A 25,985-nucleotide genomic window follows, 5' to 3' on the forward strand; every position below is an offset into this window, starting at 1 on the left:
TTTCTAATGTAAAAATAGGAATTAATGGAAATTAGTGAAAATTGAAATGTCACATTATTTCTGATCAGACATGGTATTCAAGTCAGTAAATCACATGAGGTTTTAATAATTTAAGACATTATTATTACATTTTTTTCTATACAATTTAGAGATGTGAATAGGGTTGCATGAAGTGGTGATAAAATGATTATCCAAGAATAAAACCTTATTTTATCTTGTTTACTGGCAGACTGACTAGATTTAAAATTACAATGAAGTTCCAAAGGGGTCAATTAAATTTTCAAAAAAATATTTTTCTGTCTGGCTAGACATTTTATTTATTTAATATTGCTTTAAAAATTCCTAAATCAGATAAAATGTGTCTAATGTACATTATGCAATGAAAAACAGTTATCTTTAAACATGTTATAAATAACAAAATTAATTCAAAACAGAGAGCATTTTCAAGCTACTGCTAAATTACAATAGCAATAAACTTTGTATTTTACTGAAAATTTTATTACAACAAAAATACTGTAATATCTAATAATAGCAGTAAAGTACATCCTAGTCTTTATATGGATCAACTTTTCTAACCCTGAATAAAATTCTTTGATACAACATGGAAAAACATGGATTGGCAATAAAACATTAATGTGTTGTGTCTTTAAGCCAATGCTCTAACAAATCAATGCCAACCACTTGAAAATGGCATAGGAACTGGAATAAATGTGTTCTAATAGGACAGTGTACCCCACTTGCACCATAACTGTGATATCTTGGTAATAAATTTGGCATATTTTCTTTTTCTAAATTCTCATCATAATGAACAAGTGAACTATGTTTCAAGCTTCGAAATTGTCTAAAATGCAGGTTGCGGGTTGCGGGTTGCGGGTCGCGGGTTGCAAGGGCATATACAATTATTTAAACCCAATAATTTCTTAATATTAGCCTCAAAGATGTTAAATGCCCACTGAAAGGAATTTAATTGTTTATGTAACTAGATTAAGACAGATTAATGTGTTCTATGATAGTACCTGTTCAGCCTATGTAAATAAGTTTTTATTGCTTACACTTTATTTAGAATCAATGTTTAGAACTATAATTAGCAATTGAGCAGTATGATAAGCATTAAATGATACATGTATGTGTACTAAAATTATGATAAGTGAATTTAATTATAATGAAATGACAAAATCAAATACTGACAACTGATAACTGACCAAAACTTCTACCCTACTTTTATGCTTTATCACTACAGGATGAGTACTGTTAGAAGTGATTTTAAATCTATTAGTCATGGGGTAGATTTTATACATGTATTTTCACAATCCAGTTAAAAACCGTTTTAATTAGATTGGTATTTTCATACATATAATATTTATGTGTGACCTGAAACCTGCATGCAAACTTCAACCCGCAACCCGCAAAATAGCACTTCCCTCAAGCTTCTAATGCAACCACAACTTTAAACCTCATACTTTTCTTTTTAAATTATAAGAACTTTCAGTGTTGCTCATTAAAAACTTTTTGAAATCAAAAAATTAATTTGAATGAATGTAGAGAAGTATTAAAGTTTGTTCAACAAATTCAAAACCAAACTGAAACATGCTAAACAACATCCTACCTTCTCTATTGCTTTGTCTAAAATAGTCAATGTCCCACACAGTCTTTACTCCCATCAAAATTATCCTTGTCCACCTATTATGTTTATATAAAGGCCAAATCACTCATTACATAGGTAATGAAACTGACCACACTTCAAAGATAGAATAACCCATCCATCATCCCAGCTGCCAGCTAGTATTCACTTGGAACTATAATCAGAAACAAATTACCTGTGCAGTAGAAGACAGGTGGAAATCTACTACTAATTACTTCAGATTGCAAGTTTGCATGGCATATAAGATTTCACTATCTACCAATGTGTCAAGAGCTTTACTTCTAACAAGAAAAAAATATTGATTTTTGCTTAAAATGTATTAAGTAACACAAAACAGTAAGTTTCTTACTTATTTCTGGCATCTTACAAAGTTGAAAGTTCTCATGGGATGATTATAGAGCTTTGATGCATTGTAGGAGACAAATCTAATTGCCATGGGACATCTTTATCTTTAGTGAGTTGAGCGTGTTTTGCTCCGTGTTAAAGGCCTTATTATTGTAAAAGTGCTGTTCCTTTGCTTTTGTTTTTTTCTTCATTTAATTGTAGTAATTTTGTGTTTTCAACTGTTAAACCATATCCTTATTTTTACAATTATAATGATGTTAAATAAAATGTCTAAAAAAACTAACTAAAGATATAAAAGGCATTAAATACTAAAAAAAAAAAAAGTTTTATAACACAATTTTCAAAATTAAAAAAAACAACAATTGACAAACAACTATCCAGATAACACTACACAAAAAACTAAAAATTGTGCTTATGTCAAAGCCATAAAAACCATGAGAAAATTTCCACTGGGCCACTGTCTGCTAAGCTCCTTTACGTATGATCAAGGCAAACTAATAAGTTAAATAACCAGTTTATTTTTAAAAGTTATCCATAACATACGACATGTACTGCTGATGGTTACAAATAAGAGCACCCTAAATGGTCTTGTTTGTTGATTTTTTGTTTTGCTTGAAACCATGGCATTTATACAAGAAGATTTGGTATGTTGCCAATGAGACAACTCTCCATCCAAGTCACAATTTGTAAAAGCAAACCATTGTAGGTCCACAGACTACAATCAAAGAAAATCACCAAATTTAAACCAGAAAACAATATCTGAATAGACACTCATTTCAGAATAAAAACTCCCAATATTTTATTATCAACCTATAGAACAGAAATGTATTGTCTGGTTAACAGGAGTCTACATTGTACTTCCCTTTTCAACATTCATTTCTGGCTTCTATGATCACAGACATATACATGGCAAAATGACAAAATAAATTTCAATGAAATATACATTTCTGAAAAGAATGATATTTTTGGAAGTAATTGCACAATAAGATGCCAAACTAAACTAGTATTTTAGTCATCAGAAAAAAATCTTAAATATATAAAACATCAAAATAACTTTGCTAATGAATTTCTCGATATTTTAACAATAGAATTGGAATCTTAGTCAGACAAATTAGTCTAGCTGAGAAGAATGAGAGAAGTAAAACTTCTTCCAAAACAAAGATAACATGGCACCAATATTCTGCCATGGGGCTATTGCTATACATAACAGCTGTTTTACCAACAACAAAGAATTTGTTTATAGTATACTATGAGTAGTTTGATCCCTTGAAATCATTCCAAACTAGATGTAATAACCATAATATAATACTTGTTGTATGGCTCATAAAATCTTACAAATTATTTTACCCTAGATTAAATTTCTATTGAAGCAGAGTAACATTTCCTCATAGAATATCTTCCACTATAAATCTTGTTTTATTGCACTCAAGAACTTCTAAAAAAAGATAATTTTAAAAGTGGTAATGTACAAGGAACCAAAGTCATAATGAAATAATGTTATGAAATATCAACAATTATTTAAGTTCTTTATTAATCAGTTAAAGGAATAAGCGTATATAAATTTTCAAGCAAACAAATAAGCCATACACACCTTATTTATTGATTGTAGTAAATTACCAGTGGCAAGTATTACACACATAATCGTAACAAGATCATGTCAATTCCATGTGAATTTATCTGCTTAGTATCAAAAATAGCTGTGTTGTTTGTTATCCCAAATTAAGCAGAAAGATACATCATGCTACTATGAGGTACATGTACAATCTCTCAGTTGCAGTTTTTTGGGTTTTTTTAAATGCATTTAAAATATTCATATACAATTTGTTAAATTTCATTACATTGTATTGACTTACAATTTCATTTTCCCAAAGATACTGAATTTAATCTTAATGCATTTTTGTAAAATATAGAAAACAAAAGTGTAGAATTACATAAAAATATAGTTTTCCCGCAATTAATTTACCTGCCAAAAACATAAACTGATTTACTGTTTTGATAAAGTTTACAACAAGGAACTCTGTTTCAAAATAACAGATTTAGTCATTCTCTGATATAACAGATCTCACGTGAAGCCAAAATCAACAAAATACTGTGTTACCACACAAGTGCAGTTTAGTTGCGACTAGTTCTGGTGCACATATTATGTAATTTCAGAGACCACAGTTTCCTGGCATGCTCTTAGAATCGTATCTCTATAACAAGTCGTGTGTCAATCAAACAGTGAGAGCAAACATTTTTTGCAATTTCAAAAATTCTTGATTTCTTTAACATATGGAAATAGGATGTCGAATTGTAGAAATTATTTGTGCATTTCATCAATCTGGCACCAAATTATAATAATAGCAAACAAATTTATCAAAAAAGGGTGAAAAATAAAATTGATATCGTGAGAATTAATTGCTTTGCACTATATGCTAATACACTTTTATCAATTTTGCATTTCAAAAACAGAACCAAAAACATGTTCAATGATAAAGATCAGAAATATGTTTCATGGATTTTTTATTATAACAGAAAATAAATTGCTCTATTATGCAACAGCTATCTATTTAACTCACAGAGCTGGAAAAGACATAAAAAACAGAAGCAGACAAAATAAAATGATATTTCAAAACTATAATATATGAACAGTTCTTTCATAATGTAAATGTTATATAATGCATCACACAGTTTTTCATAATTGAAGAATGCAATATAATTGCTCAAATCATCACTAGAGTCCACACCTTTTTTAATTTCTAATTTTCTGGAAATTGTTTTGATTTTCATGAAGAAAATGACAGAATAAAAAAAATTGTTTAAGATATTAAAATAAAAAATATGAAAGTGTCTGCAGACATAAATGCCCCCCCACTCAAGCTTGCTTTAGAAATGAAAATGGGACTCATGGAAGACCAGAAGAAAACAAGAATGTGTCCAAAGTACATGGATGCCCCACTCACACTATCATTTTCTATGTTTAGTGGACGGTAAAATTGGGGCAAAAAATCTTATTTGGCATTTAAATTAGGGAAGATCATATCAAAGAGAACATGTGTACTAAGTTTCAAGTTGATTGGACATCAACTTCATCATTCAAAAACTAACATGACCAAAAAATCTTATTTTGCATTTAAATTAGGGAAGATCATATCAAAGAGAACATGTGTACTAAGTTTCAAGTTGATTGGACATCAACTTCATCATTCAAAAACTAACATGACCAAAAATTTTAACCTGAAACTAGCACTATCATTTCTATGTTCAGCGTGACATTGGGGATAAAAATCTAACTTGGCATTGAAAATCATAGGGAACATGTATACTAATTCAAGTTGATTGGAAAAAACTACCTTGACCAAAAACTTTAACCTGATGCGGGACAGACAGACAAACGAACAAACAAAGGGATGCACAGACCAGAAAACATTATGCCCCTCTTTTATCATAGGTGGGGCATAAAAAAGACGGTCAAGGGCTACACTTTATGCCAACTTTGCCTTGCAGCAGGGCCATTATAATAAAAGAGGAGTGTGTCTAAAGGACATGTATGCCCAAGATATAGCTTGTTATTTTATGAAAATGGGACGGACGGACGGAAGGAGGGAAGGACGGAAAGAGAGACTGACTGCCTTTAAAATGCAGAATACTTTCTTTAAATCTTGGTTAATCTAAATCAGAAATCTCCTTCACCTATTTCTACTTGTTTATCAAAATAAACTGTTGACCAACTTTTTAAAAGGTCCAAAATAGACAAAAATCAAGACATGTCTTACGATTGACCAAACTGAATTAAAGATTACTCCCTGGGGTTATCATACAGTCTTAATCAAATGAGAATAATTTGTAGCAGAACTTTAAAAATCACTCCTGCAAAATAACTGAAAATTGATAAAAATATATGTTATAGGAAAGAATCCACTGAAAGTGTCTTCCAAATCATCAAACCCCTAAATATAAAAAGATTCTTAAATTATTTTTGAAGTTTTGTTATAACAAATGGACCCAGAACTGACAGGGACAAAAAGCGTAATGGCAACTGATGCATTTGATAAATTAAACGAGTTCTTAATTTAAAATTTTGATTTTTTTTAACTTATAAGATGGCTATGAATCAAATAGCTGTGCCTAAAACTTAAAAAGCTAATTCAAATGTATTATATTTCATGTAAATGTTATTTAACTTGGAGTAAAACATGTGTTTTCAATACTTAAGCTGCAGTTGTTCATCTCATGCTAAAACTCTGTTTACAGGGTAAACATTCCATGGGGCTAGATCTACTCCAAAAAATAGTTTGATGAAATATTAATGCTGACAACATTAATGTAAATATCAAGAGATTTAAACAATCCTAGGTTCTTTTATGTTATCAAATTTCACAACCTTTTTACATGGTATTCTCTTCACTAAACACATTATATAATGCAATGTCAATTATGTCTAAATTACAAATATTGTGCAGCAAAATATCAGAGATCCATACTTATATTGGCAATAAATGTCAACTCAGGTTTTTTGGAATGAGGCTATATATGACATGATAGCATATATATGCAAGGATAAAAATGCTGTTGAATTGAATTACTGTTGCGTTATTTCTGAATATCTATATGAATTATCAACAGTTTTGTTCACAAAAATCACTATCTCAATGCATTTCATAAAACAGACTTTAAAAGTCACAATTTCTATATCTTTTTGCAAGTTTTTAAAAAATACTATACTTTTCAGACATGTAAACTGTTCAAATCTATACATGTATGATAAAATACGACCCAGGTGTGACAAAATTTAAAATAATTATCATAATAAAAGCCATGGTCGAGCATTGACATACTTTCATATTCAACACAGCATCAAATTTCAAGTAAAAAAGTCATGCAACAGAAATATTTGATTGATTGAATCGGTGCATTACTTTTGCGTGGAAAAATCATTACGTTTGCGCCCAGCTTTTGATTACAATTGCGCACATTTATTTGACAAGTAAACTCAGGTAAGCTCAGGTAATAATACTTATTCATTTATAAATTTATTCAATTATTTAACGTAAAAGTACCCTTTTCGTTAGTCTAAGACACCTACTCACCCATGAGGACTGAGGTGAAAGTAGGATTTCAAGCAGGATACGTTGGTTGCATTATATTCTATCATTACGGAAAGTATAATATCCATCGTATACTAATGATTCAACATAGGTTTGACAAACTACAATACAATTTGCATTTAAGAAGTATCAGTATAGAATGGAATAAGTATGCTTATCATCATGCTCATCTTCTTACAGAAAGAATTGTTGATATTCCATTGATATCTACACTGTTTTGACAATCCAAATCAAACAAGTTTTTGTATTTGATGAAGCACCCAAGACATTCTGATTTCTCTACAAAAATAAACACATTGTCAAACATTTGTCAATTATGAAGCCTTCTTTTAACCAGGTATCATTTCATAAACACTTAAATGCTCATAATTGAGAAAGACTGTGAAAACATTAACCAGACATCATTCAAAGACCTGCAGTCACTGACAATTTGTAGAAGATCTATCTGAACAAATTCCAAAAACAGGTTGTTTTTATTTTATTACCAGTAGATAAAATATGTTCTTCAACTTTTTTCCACTCAGGCAATTAAGAGCTTGACATATTATGTAGACACCTGTCTTATGTTTGAAAGACTGCAATGTTGTTCTCTAAGATAGCTTTGGATTATTTTTGTCATTTGAAAGCTGTCTCGTTGAGATACACCCTAACATCTCTTATATTTATACTAATCATACTGACATGAAGTGTCTGAGTTCTGAACCAAACTGAGGTTGTTCTCTGTCAGAACAGAAAGCGATGGAGTAATAGAAAAAAATACTTTCCCCGACTAAGGAGACAGTCAATCAACAATTTCGGTTCATCTTATCAGAAATTTACTAGTTTGGCCTAATGAAACTGAGTTACATTAGGATTCTGTAAACGTTTGACATACAATGACGATAAGGCAATGTTAGATTGACAAATGACCATCTTCACCTAAGAGGGGGTTAAGATCCAGTCCCTTCCTGAGCTGTAAGGGACTGGATTGTAACCCTTGGTTTAAGCAAAGATGACAAATGACCAGAAGCAAAATATGGCTTTTTGTTTTACTCGTAAAATGCTGGCTGTGTAATTCTTCTACAAACTGAATGCAAGATTTTACATATATCTTTAAGAATATTTTGTTTCCACTAAAACAAGAACAGATGAAGTTTGTGCACTGAAATTTTAGGAAGTTTACAATATTATATTCCAATAACATTCATACAGTGTTGATCCTATTTAGGTTTTTAATGTATATTAACAAAGAACAGCTGTTTCAGGAGAATAAACTTAAACATCTATAAAATTGTAAAATTTACTTCCAAAATCAAAGGCAGAAAAATAAACCAGTACAAAGTAAACAAAAATAATTCTATTTTACATAACTTTATGCCCCATTTCCAAAGTAATTCTAGATGTAAGAATGCAAAACTAAACAAAACTGCTGAATGATATAAGGTCAAAATATAGTATCAGATGTATAAAAACAGTTCCACGCTGATTTTTTTGCACAAATATGCCACCAGTTAATTAACATAGCGATGCAAGTTGTCTTAAAACATTCACCCTGTTAATGTGCAATAACTTACAACTATCACTTGGTAATTTGCAGCAAGTTAATGGGGTGTAGTTTCTGGCATACCAATAATTGCTTATTAGCATACCATACATATAATCTGTTATTTTCTCCACATCAGATTCACACAAGTTTACACAATAGAAAACTTAAACTCATTTTCATGATTATTTCAACTGAAAACTTTTCAGTTATCCTGTAGTAAGTTTTTCATATAAATGAAATGTAAATTGCATCATTGCAAATTATAAACCAAAACAGAATTGTACTTTTCAAGTATTTTTAGATGAAGCCGACAAAATTTTTCAGCTCAAAATGGTATAACTTTCATTTACAAAAAGTGCAAGTATAATAATAAGTTAATAAATCCAAGGGATCCATAAGAGAAATGTGTACTTACTGTCCAAGGCATTAACCTTCAATATAACTTAAACGTAATTCCAAGTAGTTCCGTTGCTTTTAGTCTTACACTGAAATTTAAAGAAAAACAATTCTATTCACAAATGGATGATTTGAAGATTAGTTGCTTTTTAAAAATGCCTAGCACGAAAAGAGACATAAAATACCAAACAAAAGAGAATTTCAATCTAACAAGTCCACAAATAACTGAAAGTGCCCTGGCCAAAATTTCATGCATATTTAGTAGTAAAACACCTTCATTTTAAAAAAAAGTTCCTCAGCAAAATGCTGAGACAGATTTGTAGGGTTTTATTTTTCAAAGTAACAGTCCACAGGAAGACTTGTCTGCCAACCAGACTCCAGAACAGAGAGAAGCAGCAAACAGCAATTTTAAGGTCTTTAGTGTTAATTTAAAACTGGGATCGAAGTCACAACTACCTGAAGTCAAGGCAAGCACCTTACAAGGAGATCACATATGCAGTTGTTCTATTTATTGAAAAGTTGTCTATGGTATATGCTATGCTGCAAAGGAGATGATTTTCCTTAGGCTGTAGGTATCACAAATCAGCCTTGTGAAAAGGATAGTACATTTGCAATGTACGAAAGTTTGGTGGTGTATAAAATTGTACAGATGCGCCTTTACCAGTAAAAATGTGTAGAGTGTGACTTCCAAAGAAGTGATATTTAACCTGGGGTGTCCAAAATAATATCAACAGAATTAGCAAAGTCAATATTTTTGCATGCAAAGCTACAACCTTAATAAAAGTCAGAACCAAAGTTAAATCTAGCATATGGAAATTTTAATTTAAATCTGTCAAGCCATAACTAAAGGGTGGCAGATTAGAAAAAGTATATATATAACACAAAGCAAGAATGAAGAAGTGATCCAATTTAGTGACAACAAAATAGATACCTCTGATAAACTCATCTGCCAAGAGGAAGATTTACCTCAACTCTACCCTTTATCTGACAATAAGACTCAATCAAAACAATTAACAACTATAAACAAGTGGATTCATCAGGGACAACTCAAGTACAAAACTTCTTAAACATGACATTACAATTTATCAAAATTAGCTAAAAGCTTTTAGTGCTGAATTTCATTACTTTTTCTTCACAGGGAAAAAAATTGCAGAATTTTATCAGAACCATATGTCAGAAATTATAAATCTTCGTTAGCGAGCTAATTTGTAAAGACAAAATCAGTATATCTTAAAAATTGATATTCCACTAAAAATGAAGTACCCTTAAGCATGAAAATTCCAATAACGACCACCTTCGATGAGTTTGCTAATTTGAAGGGGAAAATCAGATAGCAGAAGATATTGATATGAATTTGAATATCAGTAAAGTAAAGAAGAGCTATGATGGAAGACATCTATAAAAACTGAATACAGCGTGGGGTACTTGAATGATCTTACAAGGGACAGTTTCGCTCAAGTTAAATGTACTATTTCAGTTGATTCAGGTGCAATTAAATAAATCTATCTGATAGTGTAAGAGATTTTCGGAAAAGTAATCACTTTTATTATTTTCTTCAAATACAAAAAATCGGCTAATATGAAAGTGTACTATACCAAAGCTCAGCATGGATCAATATGCCCACTAAATGAGTCAGAACATTTTCAATGGTGTAGTCAAACATATGTGGCTAATTGTAGCAAATAATTATATTATTTAAGCCATATCATATTTTAAAATGCCATGAAATATGAATAGCACCACTTCATGTAGGAGATAAGAGTTTACGCCCTTTATCTCACAAGCCATTAATCAGTAACTGTTTCCTTTGAAACGTGAATAATTGTATTGTCAGTTTTAAATAAAAATAGTTTTAAACATCGAAATGATACATCTGAAAACTGTATCATAATCCCAAGGCAATTCAGCTGCCATGTTTTTTAACTGGTTTTTTTTTAAAGAATATTGTACTAGTTCATGTGGTGAAAGCACAATTACTGGCAATTACCAAACAATTTTCATCTCTGTTTTGTAGATTTTCATTGATTTTTCCATGTTTATTTATGTGTTTTCTTATTTAAATCATTCTCTAAAGCTATGATGCTGTTCAACTTGAAAAAGAACACCACATTTATACAATAAATGATGGTCTAATTAAACATAACAGAAAAATATTCATCTACAATGTCCGTTTTCAAATTGATGAGAAAAATAAATTACCAGCATAAGTCCTAATTTCTTTATTTGGAAACAATAATATATGTATCAGAGAGGAATAATTCATCTGGTAATTATATCTTAATGCTTAAGTATATTGCCATTTTCTCCTATAAACATGACATAAGTATACAATTATTTCACTTTTGTTCATCTTTACTGACAACAGTATGGTGTAAAACTAAATTCCAATATGACCTTTTAAATTGTATTTTCTATTGCTCATCCTTTTAAGATGCAAATGTGAGAAGATTTCACTTGACATTTTATCTCTGTTTTATCATTTTTATTGCCCAACTATAATTTTTCATGAAACATACTTTCATCATCCATAAATAAAAACAAAATGAGGTTCTGTATATTAATCTTGTGATCAAAGCACTACCCTTCAGACTATCAATGATAAGAGGAAAATTATCAGGACAATAAATAATCATATGAATCTGTCAAAATCCTAAAATTTATCTAGTGCCAGACAAACATCATTGGTGTTAATGTAAAAGGCAAACTGTAAACAGTGGACCTGTATTGAAGACTGGAATATCAAAGTCAACTGAGTTAGGTAAAAATTGACAAATGGGTCAATATTTACACTATATCAATAATTCAGTTCTTTTTTATCAGGACAATTATTCACCTTTTTTACCATTGACACAGAATCTATTTGAAGCTCAATTGACCAAGGTAAATATGAGTATCAGGATGTTAATTATCAGTTGAAAGATCCTCAGCCCCTTAAACACTTTCAGTATCAACAAACTTTTAAAATTTCAAATTAGATACTGAGCTACGAGGACACTGTAGCCGAGATCCCCCTCTTTTTTACATTCTGAAAGCTTGCAAAATAATCCATCAAATGTCATTCTTAGTTAATAACACAAATGTGAATATACTATGGTGTTATTGAATCCACTGAATTCAACTAAAAGATTAGTGTTTCATCTAAAACATTATATAGTACCTCAATCAATTCACTCTACACTCCTACTGAAGGAAATTTGATAGTATCATTGTTTTGGCACTGCTAACTATTGAAAGTTAAACTTTAGAATGCCAGGTAATCAGAGAGAAAAAAATAACATTACCATGTATGAAATGTATCCTAATTTACCTTTCATAGTTAATTTCCAAATAAAACTTGTGTCATAAAAATTTCAATGCCTGTACTTTAAATTAAAAAAGACCAATTTTGTAAAAAATAAACTAAAAACCAATTGGTCTGTTCTAAAACTAGAGGCTCTCAAGAGCCTGTGTAGCTCACCTTGGTCTATGTGCATAATAAACAAAGCACACAGTTAAATTCATAACAAAATTGTGTTTTGGTGATCATGATGTGTTTGTTGATCTATCTTACTTTACTGAATATTCTTGTCGCTAATTATCTCTATCTATAATGAACATGGTCCAGTAATTACAGTAGAAAATATTTTCTAAAAATTTACAAAAATGTACAAAAATTTATGAAAATTGTTTTAAAAAAATGACTCTAAAGGGGTCAACTGACAATTCTGGTCGTGTTGACTTATTTGTAGATCTTACTTTGCTGAAGATTATTGCTGTTTTTAGTTTATCTCTCTCTATAATAATATTAAAGATAATAACCAAAAACTGCAAAAATTTTAAGAAAATTTTGGGGCACAAAAATTTTAAGAAAATTTTGGGGCAGCATCCCAAGAACAGGTTGTCTGAATTGTCTAAAATTTCAGGGCAATAGATCTTGACCTAATAGACAATTTTACCCCATGTTTTTTTTATCAAGCAAAAATATAAATGATAATACATTGCTAACTTGCACATTTGGTTAAAATTGAAGTCAATCAAGAAGTTTGGCGAAGCATAAGGAAGTGTGATTCTCATATAGACCAAATAGAGACATACAAGATGGGACAGGAAATATGAAAAACCAAATGTTCCTATGTTATTATTATTTTGTTCCCTGAGTTGTGTCAGGAACATTTACTGTTCACAGGTTGTGTGTCTTTCTTCTTTACTTCTGAGTTTCCATTAACCCCCTTTTCTTTTTTTTTGAGTTCAGGGGAGATAAATCATGTAGTTCTTTGTGAATTGTTGTTAGTCTTTTTGTTATTTGTCTATTAAGTTTTGTCAGGTTTTCTGTGACATGGTTTTTTGGTTGTCTCAGTGGTTTCTTTACCACTTTATCTGTGCAAATTAACCTTTAGGACTTACTAAGGTCATTCATACTATCTTATAATAAGAACATTATTATGAAAAACCCTCCATAATTGTTTTCACGAAAACTGGTTTTGTACTTTCAACAAGAGCTTTAATGCGGTAACTTACTGTATGGCACCTGCAATGAATCTTTGTGGAGCAAGGTTCCCACATGATTAATGTTACTCAGAACAGATTTTGGTATTAATTTTTTGGGGAAAACTTTTTTTCAAACTTTAAACTAGAGTCAAGGCTTTCATTTGTTCCCCCAATACATTGTAGTGACAAATTTGATACTATACGGCATTTTATACTTTTTTATTTTTAATTGCACTTAAATTTAAGTTTAGAACAAAATGGCATAGATATTAAAAAGGTGAGCAAAAGTTTGACAGACAATGAAAGAAACTATTAGAGATGAAGACACATGGTACTGGTTAGCTATTTTAAACAAGAATGTGACTTTTTACATTTTTTACTAAATACATATTTTGTACTATATTACTTCAGATTGATGGCTTGTCTAACTTTTCATACAGATTCAATTTAACCCTGACAAAATGAAATATTCCAGACAGCCTGAAGGCCTATCTTTTACTGCATTAATTGGACATTTACTGGTGCAATTGTTTTTGCATCAAGCAATAAAACAAGAATCAACACTCCATAATGTGCATCTGTATCCTGTCAAATCTCAGAGATTTCTGGATAAGGCAAGCTTGACACATCTGATCTTTCATAATTAGGATATAAAGATAAAATAAACACACAATTCAAATGCTTGACCCCTGTCATTATTTAACATGAATATGTATCTCACGTTTTATCAAGTTTTAACAAGTTATTTATTATTAATCAGAAAAATAATACATGGCACCCTCAGCATGTTCTCTGTACACATTTTTCTTAAATATTCAAAATAAAGAAGCATTGAGTACCTAAGTACAAAAGAATGCAGCACTGAGTACTTGAGTACTACCAATCTATGTACAACAGAAATATTCATCAAATCTGTTGTACTATATGTTCTTAGTTCTGTTATAAACTTAGAAGCACAGGTCTGGTGTGGAGAATAGAAGCATTGAGCAAGATGATATTCAGGACCATTTCAAGGGTCTTTTTTTCTGTAGAAAATGATCAATTAACTGTATATAATGTGATTTTTTTTCTATCTCTCTATTTTTTATAGTCTGACCAAAATTTCTTTATCAAATCAACCAGGGGCAGACATACTATAACCTAATTCAAACTTCAGACAACTCAGTGTAACAAACCAGAAATATGTGAAATGTGCTATTTACTTCCTATAGTTGGTTCATTTATTCAGATCACACTATAAGTCTCTACTATTTACATTTAGGTACACAATCATAGAATATTCTCAGCTACCAGACAGTCTGATTGAACATTTGCAATCCTTAATATTAACAGAAAACTGTTACGTTTGATCAAATTCATTACAAAACTCAGTCAGATAGAAAATTGAAATCACGTTATGCATTTCATTGGCAGAAGAAAAAATATCAATCAAGTTCACGTTATCTGTGTAATTCAATTTCTACAGGAAATAGTCCCACAATGCACCAACAGTTTGTAATAATACAAAATAATCAGCATAGAGACAGATAATTTGACCCGTCTCTATCAATCAAGTAGCCAAAGCCGATTAATTACAGTCCTGTGATAATTCTGTCTTATTTTTTCTCCAATCTACCTGTTGTGATAAATGACCCTGTCAATCAAGCCATCACTTATACTCAGTGATTTCCTCAAATTTATGGATATAAACACAAGTTGTAATCAATGGAATACTTATTTTCCAATAATCCTACCATTAAATGATCATTGTTGAAATTAACCTATTTCAATTGTTGATGATTATTATGGATGACAATTTCTTTGATGTTCCACATCTTCATTAAGGCCTTTTATTTGATGAAGTCAAACTGACTCACTCTAGGCATATTTAAGGGAAAATACCATAGGAGATTGCAGTCTTCTTGAAGGAATACATATATGCGTAAATGGATGAATTGGAAACGTTATTATCCTTAATTCATTTTCTTATATATATTTATATCAATCTTTCATCTCCTTTAATTCTTGTCAGCAACAATATATAAAACAAAGAGTTTTCTTTTACAACATGTAAGATAACAAGTTTTCCCCAAAAAGTCCTTTGTCTTACAAACCATTTCAGACAACTTCTTTTCTCTTCCATTGTCATTACAAGAAAAGTAAATAGAAAACTTAATTTATAATGTAATCATGCTATATAAATAAGTATTTAAACACATTCACAGTAATAAATGTAGTCCATTTTAGCATGGGATTCATTATCACTGAACTAGTATATATTTGTTTATAGGGGCCAGCTGAAGGACGTCTCCATTGTAGGAATTTCTTGCTGCATTGAAGACCTGTAGGTTACCTCCTGCTGTTGACTGCTCTATGGCTGGGCTGTTGTCTCTTTGACACATTCCCCATTTCCATTCTCAATTTTATCATTCATTTATATATCGTTACTAGATTCTAGGAAATATATAGCATATCATATAGACACATTTATTGTTGAAGATAACCGACATTGGTTGTTTGGTTGCTGTCTTAGAGTAAACACAGCTTCTCACAACTGTAATTAATCATTGTCATTGATATCAGAAACATCCATGAAAACAAAGATTTTATCTTTTCAATTATAATTTTTTCTTCAGCTAAAGAATGCACTTTATTGCATCAATATACATTATTGGGGACACTAACAAAATGGAAAAAAATCCTGCAACAATTTCCCAGATAAAGCCAATGACAGTTCTGTTTTTGATTAATGATGCAGCAATCCCCTTACATTCTATGCTCTGACACTTGATAAATGACGGGTTTTGTCCACAAAACCTGATAAAAGGTTATCTACATTCATAAATATTTATAATTGAACATTACGAACACATCTCATCAGCCGCAATTTTCCCTTTTTGAATTAATATGTCCTAAATATATTTGGTTGGTAAATGACCAATATTTATAAGAGCCAATTCAGTGTGAAACAAGAGGATTAAAATAGTCAGAAATGTATCCCTGTGAGTGATGGTTCATCCTTGTCTGTTGGGATTCTAAATTTATAATGATGACCTTCTCAGAAGTGCAAAAATACTTAATAAATATATTTATAATTACATACATTTGCATTAAAAAAACAGTCAAAATTGGAAGAGCTTGCAAGCTTTTTGATTAAATTATCAACATCTTACCACATCTCCTTATTTAATACCCAAATTTTGAAAACTTTTTTAATAGGAGTACAACCATTTCAATTTGAGGGGTTAGTCCCTGTCAAAGATTACATATTAGTACTTTTTGGCAAACAAATGGTTTATCATGGTTACCAATGCTCAGAATTGATAACCATGGTTAAAACTTGGTGGGCTGCGCTTTACACAATGGTCAACTATGGTCACCACCAGTTTTCCAATATCGTGATCATGGTTGACAACATTTATAAACTGAAAAGGGGGATCCAATCATTATAAGGCCCATTAGTAAACCCTTTAAATTAAAATAAATAATACATGTAGCACAACTCTTTAATCGTTTTAAAATCATGTTAATAATATACTAGTTAGGCCAAACTTCAAATTTTGTGTAATTATATTAATTAGGGCTCCCAAAAGTTTGTTAATTGTCACTTTATTTGAAGATGCATATTTTATTCATGAATGTGTGATACTTTCAAGTACATAGCTAAAACATTTTGTATAAAGCTTCAATTCACAGCTGGCTGGCCAATAACAAAGTTTTACATGTTTTAACCACATAATTGCTAAATTATACATATTTAGTATGTAAAATGATATTTTGAGTTCTTTTAGTAAATTTGTTTGCCAAAGAGTACTAATATGTAATCTAAATTGTTATTTCAAAACATATAAACCTAAAACTGTATCAAGCAAAGTGTTAGATACACAGAATTTGCTTCATGACTTATCCAGTTTCACACAATAGATTTTGATTTTGAGTTTATACAAGTACATGTATGTTCCAAGTCAAGACTTAAACAACCAGAATGTGTCCCAAGGTACACGGATGCCCCATCCGCACTATCATTTCTATGTTCAGTGGACCGTGAAAATGAGGTAAAAACTCTAATTAGGCATTAAAATTAGAAATATCACATCATAGGGAACATGTGTACTGAGTTTCAAATTGACTGGATTCAACTTCATCAAAAATACCTTGACCAAAAGCATTAACCTGAAGCAGGCAGATGGACAAAGGAATGGACACACCGATCAAAAGCTATACTGCCCCTCAACTATCATAGGTGGGGCATAAAAAAACAGGCAAATTAGATACTCAATTAAATTTTTATAGGTTTATATTGGGGAATTAGCAATTAATTCAATTGTATGTACTTAAAAAAATTAGGCAATTAAAATTTGTGTTGGTAAGGTAAGTGAAAACACTGCTATTTTTTTCAAACCTCAATGCATGATAGATGTTTATTTAATGCTGAATCAGCACAAAAAGACTATTTATAAATGTAAAACTTCACTCCTTGTTTTTTTATTGCTCCTACTTTTGTTTTGAAGATAATCACTTATATTCCTTTTAAAATGTATCTTGATTTTATTTATTGTACTAGCATAAGCACAATTGAAGAATTTTCTACAAAGGATCTGTATTTGAAATAACACTAGATTAAAACACTATTGAACTTTTGATGAATACAATGGTTAGAACGGTTTATTTAGTTACTATGTAGTTTTACTTCAGCCCCCAGGCACTTAAAAACTGTCTTAGCATACAGAAATAACCTAGATGAGTTTATACAAGTACATGTATGTTCCAAGTCAAGACTAAAACAATAAAACTTGATATATAAATTGGGTTTTAGTTCATTTATGTAGTCACTAATGAACAAGGGTATGAATTATAAATATTCTGTCTTTAAGGCCAAAGTATTCTATCCAGTCTATACATTTTGTTCATGTATAGATCATCACAATTAACCTTGCATGTACAGTAGCAACACTGGAGTTTCCATGAACCTTTAATACTTTATTTCAAAGCCTTCATCCAATCTTGGACAAAAAGAAACTACTGTTGAAGGCTCACACTTCATAAGAATATCTACTCATAGCCATCAGTCTTCGTTAAAACATATTCCCACAGCAATTATCATATGACCGAGGACATTGTTTGAGGTCTTGTACTTAAGCTTTTACTTGCTTTTTTTTTTTTTTAGTTTTGGGTTGTATTTTTTTGTTTTTTTTTATCTCACTCTCTTTTTTACTGTTAGTGTTATGTCAGTTATTTCATTTAATACAAAGCATGACATACGCTTCACAAATATTATATTCAGAACTTGAGAAGTTATTGTTTAATATTTATATGGGAAAAGTATCCATGCCAATACAATATCCATTCTTCAATTAAATGCAAAATGTTCAACATTTTTTTTACTGACCTTGGAATATCATACCCGTAGCCAGGGGGGGTTCGGGGGGTTCGGACGAACCCCCCCTTGAAAACAAATAAGCACTGTTAAAGTCAATGTTCTGTACGAATGGTGACTGTTAAAGTCGAGTTTGTGAGTCAAACGAACCCCCCTTTGGAAATTCCTGGCTACGGGTCTGAATATACTTCATCATTATTCCAGAATGATAATCTTCAGAGAATTAAAGCAAAAAATGAAATTGGTAATTAAAATCATCATTTTGAACATGCATAGATCATTTATTTCTGGAGAAAGGATAAAATGTTCTTGATCATCCAAAACATCATTTAACTTTTTATACCATCAAAGTCATATTGAACATCATGAACATTATAACATTCCAAGTAGACAATTAATACTAAATGCAACCATTTGTTATCAATTGGAAATTTCTTGGATGAATTCAAAAGAATTCTTTGATCTGGTAGTAAATAAAAGACATATGAAGTAACTCAATGACTTCCAGGGCAGGTGTATAACATGTACAATTACAGGGAGATCTACTGACAACAGCTGAGTCTATCTCAACTGTCAAATCAAATGTGCTGTAATAACCATTTCTTTGATAGACTTCAAGGGCAAAGGCAAATAATTACGTCAACCAAGCCAGTTATGTCAAAAACTATGGCCTCTTACATCATTACAAAAAAGCAATTTAATTAATATAAGAAACCAATTTCCTGTGATATATGCCATTACAATAAAGTAAAAAATATTGCTTAGCTCTTGATAATAATGGGGAATTAATATTAAGAAAAGTATAGTTCCCGCTATTTGAGACCTCTTATTTTATTTATATCATTACTTAGGAGTGTAGGCTTACAAATAAAACAGTTATATTCTTTTATATACACGAAATAAGATGGAAAAACAATTTTTTATCACTTTCTGAAATAAGTGTGCTATCTGTACACATTAACAATTGCCGACTGAAAAAGTTTATTATGGGCCAGTCAATAGTGGGCATAAGAAAAACAATTCTGTTATGCTAGCCAATTGTTGATTTCCATAGGTATTTTTGGCAAAATTCTTCAAAAGGGAAGGACATGTTTTTTTATTTATGAAATCTCAACCTGCTGTTGACATATCAAAAAGGGGTACAAACATGACAAAATCATGCTTCAAATCCGTTGTGTTGAATTCTGAATTCAAGCTATAAAAATCTACGATTCAATGTTTTAAAAAAAGTCCAAGTTTTGAGCAGATAATTTGAAGTATGGAACTTTAAAATTTCTAATTTCCTGGGACCTTTAAAAAAATTTGTTTAGCGTAATAGTAGAAATGATCAATACTATAACATTAACCTTTTTTTCCATCATAAAATTAAAAGCTAAATAAAACTATACTGCTATCTCTGTAGGAGTACAAATGTAACATGAAACTATCATGAAAATTATCTTACCTCAAAATTATCAATAATGCAGAATTTCCTGTTTACAGTTATAAACACAACTTTCCCATAGAAACAAATATTGTACAGTGTGAACAATCACTGAATGCAGTAACACCACTAGCTGTGCTCATTAGAATAGCTGACAAGTTGAAAGTTTTGTAACTGCTCTATAGTCCGCACACTACTACTGAATTATTTAATTCTGCTACACATATCAGCTATGAAGGGTCTCTATGATCTACAAAAAATCCATTCTCTAGTGTAATTTTAGTCAATTATTGTTCATTATCATTTTCCCATTGTACAACTTTATGGCCAATTTTTATACATAACCAGAAGATGTAATTGGAATTTTACGGTAAAAGCAAAACAGGGTATAGAAGTTAAATATCTGTAAAAGTGAGATATAATTGAAATGAAAACTGGGACAAATATAATTAAAAATATACATTAATAAACAATGTCTTCCTCTATCAAATTTATTGAGCCATAATTCAATCAAGGGAGAACAATGAGAGGGTAACAGAATAACAATAAAGTGAATCAAAAATCATTTGACGCCTGCATAAAAAGTTTGTCCTCAGTGAAACAAGAAAATTTAAGTATGGAACTTTCATCATTTCTGTAATATATCGGAACTTTCTATTGATTTTTCAGAATTTTACAAGTTTCATGACAAAACTTGCATAAAAACAAATTTGCTTTGCTGGTAGTTTTAAAACTTATTAAACTTAACAGCTTGAAACATCCTTTTATTTCTAAATTGTAATAAAGATTACAGACTTCTTATTAAGTATTAGCATTAATAAATTTTATGTGAATTATAATGATTGCCATGGAAATGTAGATGTCATACTTTGTGAAAACCCGAGGACCACTTAAACATTGAATATTTTAAATGTATTTCTAAATGTTTATTTACCAAGCAGTACTGTAGATGCTGCATTCCTTAGATTCAATTACACCTTTTAATTGATCATTGTAGATTCTGATAGAGAAATAAAAGTTTATTGGTTTGTTAAGTTGGGTTACATCATAGAGGATCATGGTCTTAGCTATTAAACATGTGTTTTGGTCTTTATTAAAGATTAATTCAACATATTAAGGGAAATAAAAATAATGCTAGGAAGAAGTAACACACCCGTAGCCAGGTGGGGTTTAGGGGGTTTGGATGACCCCCCTCCCCCTTCCCCCCCCTTGAAAACAAATAAGCACTGTTAAAGTCAATGTTCTGTTCGAATTGTGACTGTTAAAGTTCGAGTTTGTGAGTCCAACAAACACCCCCTTGAAAATTCCTGGCTACGGGCCTGAGTAACATCTCTAGTAACATAACTACATTTCACACTGAAATATTCATCTTGAATACAATGGGGTGCTACTTACTTTGTTTTCCCTAGAAGATGTTAATCAGCTGTCTTCTTTCTGTCAATGAAAATACAGTAACATTTACAGTTGAACAATTGTTTAAAATTATTGTCATTTATGTAAATATGTGACATGAGCTATTGGGTTATAGTTAATATGATCTGTAAAATAAAAAGACAGAAACTATAACTATTTAAAACTTCAATTAAGATAAATATATAACGTGCTATATGCCAATCTGAAGGACCCTTCCACAAGAAAACACAAAATTTTGAAAATTTCTGAACAGTTTGGATGTAATGAAAAGTCAATATACATTTATGATTATAAGTACCCGGCCATGTCAACTTGCATTTTGGTCCATCTGATGAGTTAAGCCTTTTTCAACTGATTTTTATAGTTCGTTCTTATGCTGTACTGTTATACCACTGTCCCAGGTTAGGGGGAGGGTTGGGATCCCGCTAAAATGTTGAACCCCACCACATTATTTATATATGTGCCTGTCCAGGGGCAGAAGCCTGTAATTCAGTGGTTGTCGCGTGTTTATGTGTTACATATTTGTTTTTTGTTCATTTTTTTACATAAATAAGGCCATTAGTTCTCGTTTGACTTGTTTTACTTTGTCTTATCAGGGCCTTTTATAGCTGACTATGTGGTATGGGCTTTGCTCATTGTTGAAGGCCGTACTGTTACCTATAGTTGTTAATGTCTGTGTCATTTTGGTCATTTGTGGATAGTTGTCTCATTGGCAATCATACCCATCTTCTTTTTAATATTTCATGCACAACGGTTCCAACTACTATATAATATCAAATTGAATAAATGTGGAATAAAAATATAATATTTATAAGAGTTAAAAATAAGATTGATTGATTTTTTGTGTTTAACACCACTTTCAGTATTATTGGCTATTTAGAGGCAACCAGTTTTCATTGGTGATAATAATAATGTTTATTCTTTAGTTAAAGTGTTGAAAGAGAACCTTTGACCTTCAGCAGTAAAACTGGCTATCCTAGTCAATTAAGATTGGAGTCCAACACATCTAGGTGCTAGCTCTACAGCTTGTTGTTCTGGTGAGAGCCAAGGCTCCGTGTTGAAGGTACATTGACCTATAATGGTTTACTTTTTTTATCTTTTTTATATTGTTATTTGGATAGAGAGTTGACTCATTACCACTCACACCACATCTTCTTATACCTACTAAACTAAAAACCTCAGGGTTGACAGGCTTTTGATCTAGTGGATGAACTACTTAAACCAACCTGCCACCTAGGCCCCTATCAAAATAAAAGAAAACAAATTCAAATTAGAGAAATAATACAGTCTTTAGATAAACAACTAAATGTGAGACAGCCACCTTGACTATACACCATGGAGATGTTACAAATATGGTGCAGATATCTACTTATTCTACCATAATACCCATTGACATTTGAAGCTGATCAAATCAGTAATTCCAGATAAAACTATCTGACCATGTACTTCCTTGTATCCATTTTTATTCAAACAGGTGACAAAATCAGCTTTAACTGCTTTTTGATCTGTGTACTACCAATGTTTTTCTTCATTAAGAAGACAAATTTTACCATCTGCTAAAGTGCTTTTAAAAATTTCCATGTTTGTTCAGAATCACAACTTGCGTAATTATACCATTCCCACCAGTCTTCAATGTTTTACTAATACAATTTTGCCATTACGATTGTGGAAAAACAATATCAATTGTCGTTGTAAATCATAAGACACTTAATAGGAGGCTTTTTAAAACTTGGCAGAAGTTAAATGCAGTGTACAATATTTAGTCAATAATCCATTTTAGTAACTTTACAAAGAAACACTTTATAACAGACCTTGTGATGAATGCTTTGTATTTCATTTGTAAATTTCATAAACAATAAATCAAGCCTTGCAGAAAACATTCAATATTTTCAATCATGGCATTCAGTGTTGAAAGGCAATTATGTTGAAGATTCCATTTGAGGAGACAAGAATATTTTGCAATTAAGAAGCAAATAAATCTATATAGGTTATCAAATCTATGACCTTAGGTTTTAATTATTTAAGAAATTTTAGCATTAGAATTTGAAAATAATTGTTCTAGATAATCATCACCCGCACAAGGAAAAATATTTTTATCCTTTAAATCATGCATCCTTTATAAAGGACTTTAATAGCAGGATGTTTATAAAAAGATTTAGTTATAGTTCTTAAACTTTATATGTTTATAACATGCTATTTGAAAACAAAGGAATGACAGATTTGAATAAAATTAGATATCTATAAATCAATCTGTGCTAACAGTGGGATCAGATGCAGCATCAAAACACGAAATCAGCTGTCGAATTGACAGCAAAGCAGCCTTTTCTGAATTTTGAAGACACTTTCAGGCATGTTTTGACCATGCCTCATTCTGTGCCTATCTACCAATCTTTCAAGGAACATAACTACTGAATGACCAAAGTGCAAATCATCAATTTTTAACTTGGCCTCCATTTTGTTATCTGTGACAACATAAAAATTTTTACAAGCTTATGTTGAACAGTTCATGATAAATTGCATGGAAAGGAGAAAAAGTTCCATTCTTCAATCTATGAAGTGCCATAACTTACTGAACAAGAAAATAGAAAATCATCAATATCATACTTGACCTCCATTTTGTCATCAGTATCAACATATCAAAATTTGAAAAGCTTCAAGTTTCAAGTTTCAAGTTTTTATTTCTCAAGACCCTTAACCAGGGTATGTGAACAAATACAATTGAATACAATTTAACACAATATAACAAAATAGGTTGATTAAATGAACAAGTTAACATATATACATGATATACATTTCCAAATATATGGAAGACGAACATATTATATAAACAGTAACTTCAATCATTTTACTAAAGAAAGTATGATTTTACAAAACTTTGCAGCTTTGAATATTACATTATAATTGTCTGAGTTAAACAAAGCATGAAATTTATCAACATTTGGATTTGTAGTGAATTCTTTTGGCAATAACATTTTCCTCTCGTTTTTGAAATAAGAACATTGGAATAAATAATGAAATTCATCACCTAATGAGTTACAGTCACAAATATCACAAATTCTATCATCTCTTGCTATTCCCCAAAACCTGCCCTTTTCAACTGGCAGTTTATTATTAACACATCTAAAATTACATAAAGATTTCCTTAAATCTGTAGGAAGTTCTATTAAATATTTTTCAAAACAATGCTTTCTTTTAAAAATTCTATAATTGAGACATTTAGGTGATTCATACACAGTAGCACACCATTTCTGCTTAAATTGGTCACATAACCTTTGCTTTACAATCTTAGCTAGGTTGACAGATTTAAACACATTTTGAGTTAACCAATATTCAGAACAACCACATTCATTTAGAGTATTTTCGACACAACGTATCCATTCTGAATGGTACATATTTCTGTTATGCATGGTATATAACAATTTATACAAAATAGATGAAATCTTATCTTGCTTACTACACATGAATCTTTTCCATAGACCAATCATCCTACTTTTAATAAATACATCAATAGGATATCTACCTAGTTCTCCATATATAATACAATTTGGAGTTGACTTCTTAACATTTAAAATAATCTTATAAAATTGTAAGAATAAAGATTCAACAGTATTATTGTTACTATAACCCCACACTTCACACCCATATAACAATATAGGTGCTACCATTGTGTCAAACATTTGTAATTGCAAATCAATAGGCAATCCTAGACTTCTACATTTTCTTAACATACTGTACATGGCTTTTCTACCTTGTTCTAACAATTTATTCTGGTTATTTTTAAAGGAACCGTTATACATAAATATAATACCTAAATAAGCAAAATCATCAACAATATTCAAAACCTCCCCATTCAGTGTAAATACAGGTTTATCAGGGGATTTACGTTTCCTAAATACAACAACTTTTGTTTTTGTAGCATTAATTTCAAGTTTCCAAGTCTTACAATATAAATACATGGAATTAAGTGCAGCTTGTAACTCAGCCTTAGATTCAGCAAGTATAACAGTGTCATCAGCATATAATAATAGATACAATCTTAAATAGACAGAAATTTCATCAGTATCAAGAGCAGTATGAACAGCATTACAAACATCAGCTTAGGTTGAATGGTTCATGAGGAATTGCACGGACAGGACTGGAAAAGCCATTTTTCAATCTTTCAAGAACCATAACTCCTTAACGGTAAAAGTCAAAAATTGTCATTATTGAACTTGACCTCCATTTTGTCATCAGTAACAACATATTAAAATTTGGGAAGCTTTGGCTGAACAGTTCATGCTTAAATGCACAGACACGACTGGAAATGCCATTTTTCAATCTTTCAAGAACCA

General features: G+C 30.8%; 1 protein-coding gene across 3 annotated transcripts in view; it reads right to left on the reverse strand.

The window, feature by feature from the left end:
* Positions 1-20,491, reverse strand: part of LOC134720077 (plexin-A4-like) — a 118,588-nt gene extending 98,097 nt beyond the window's left edge. For all 3 annotated transcript variants that reach the window (XM_063582815.1, XM_063582814.1, XM_063582808.1), the window contains exons 1-2: positions 20,263-20,491; positions 9,015-9,084 (exon numbers count right to left, since the gene is read on the reverse strand). The gene's annotated coding sequence lies outside the window, so the exon portion shown is untranslated. The remainder of the gene's footprint in view (positions 1-9,014; positions 9,085-20,262) is intronic.
* Positions 20,492-25,985: the final 5,494 nt, after the last annotated feature.

This window comes from Mytilus trossulus, chromosome 1, assembly GCF_036588685.1.
Source record: "Mytilus trossulus isolate FHL-02 chromosome 1, PNRI_Mtr1.1.1.hap1, whole genome shotgun sequence".
Classification (NCBI taxonomy): Eukaryota; Metazoa; Mollusca; class Bivalvia; order Mytilida; family Mytilidae; genus Mytilus; species Mytilus trossulus.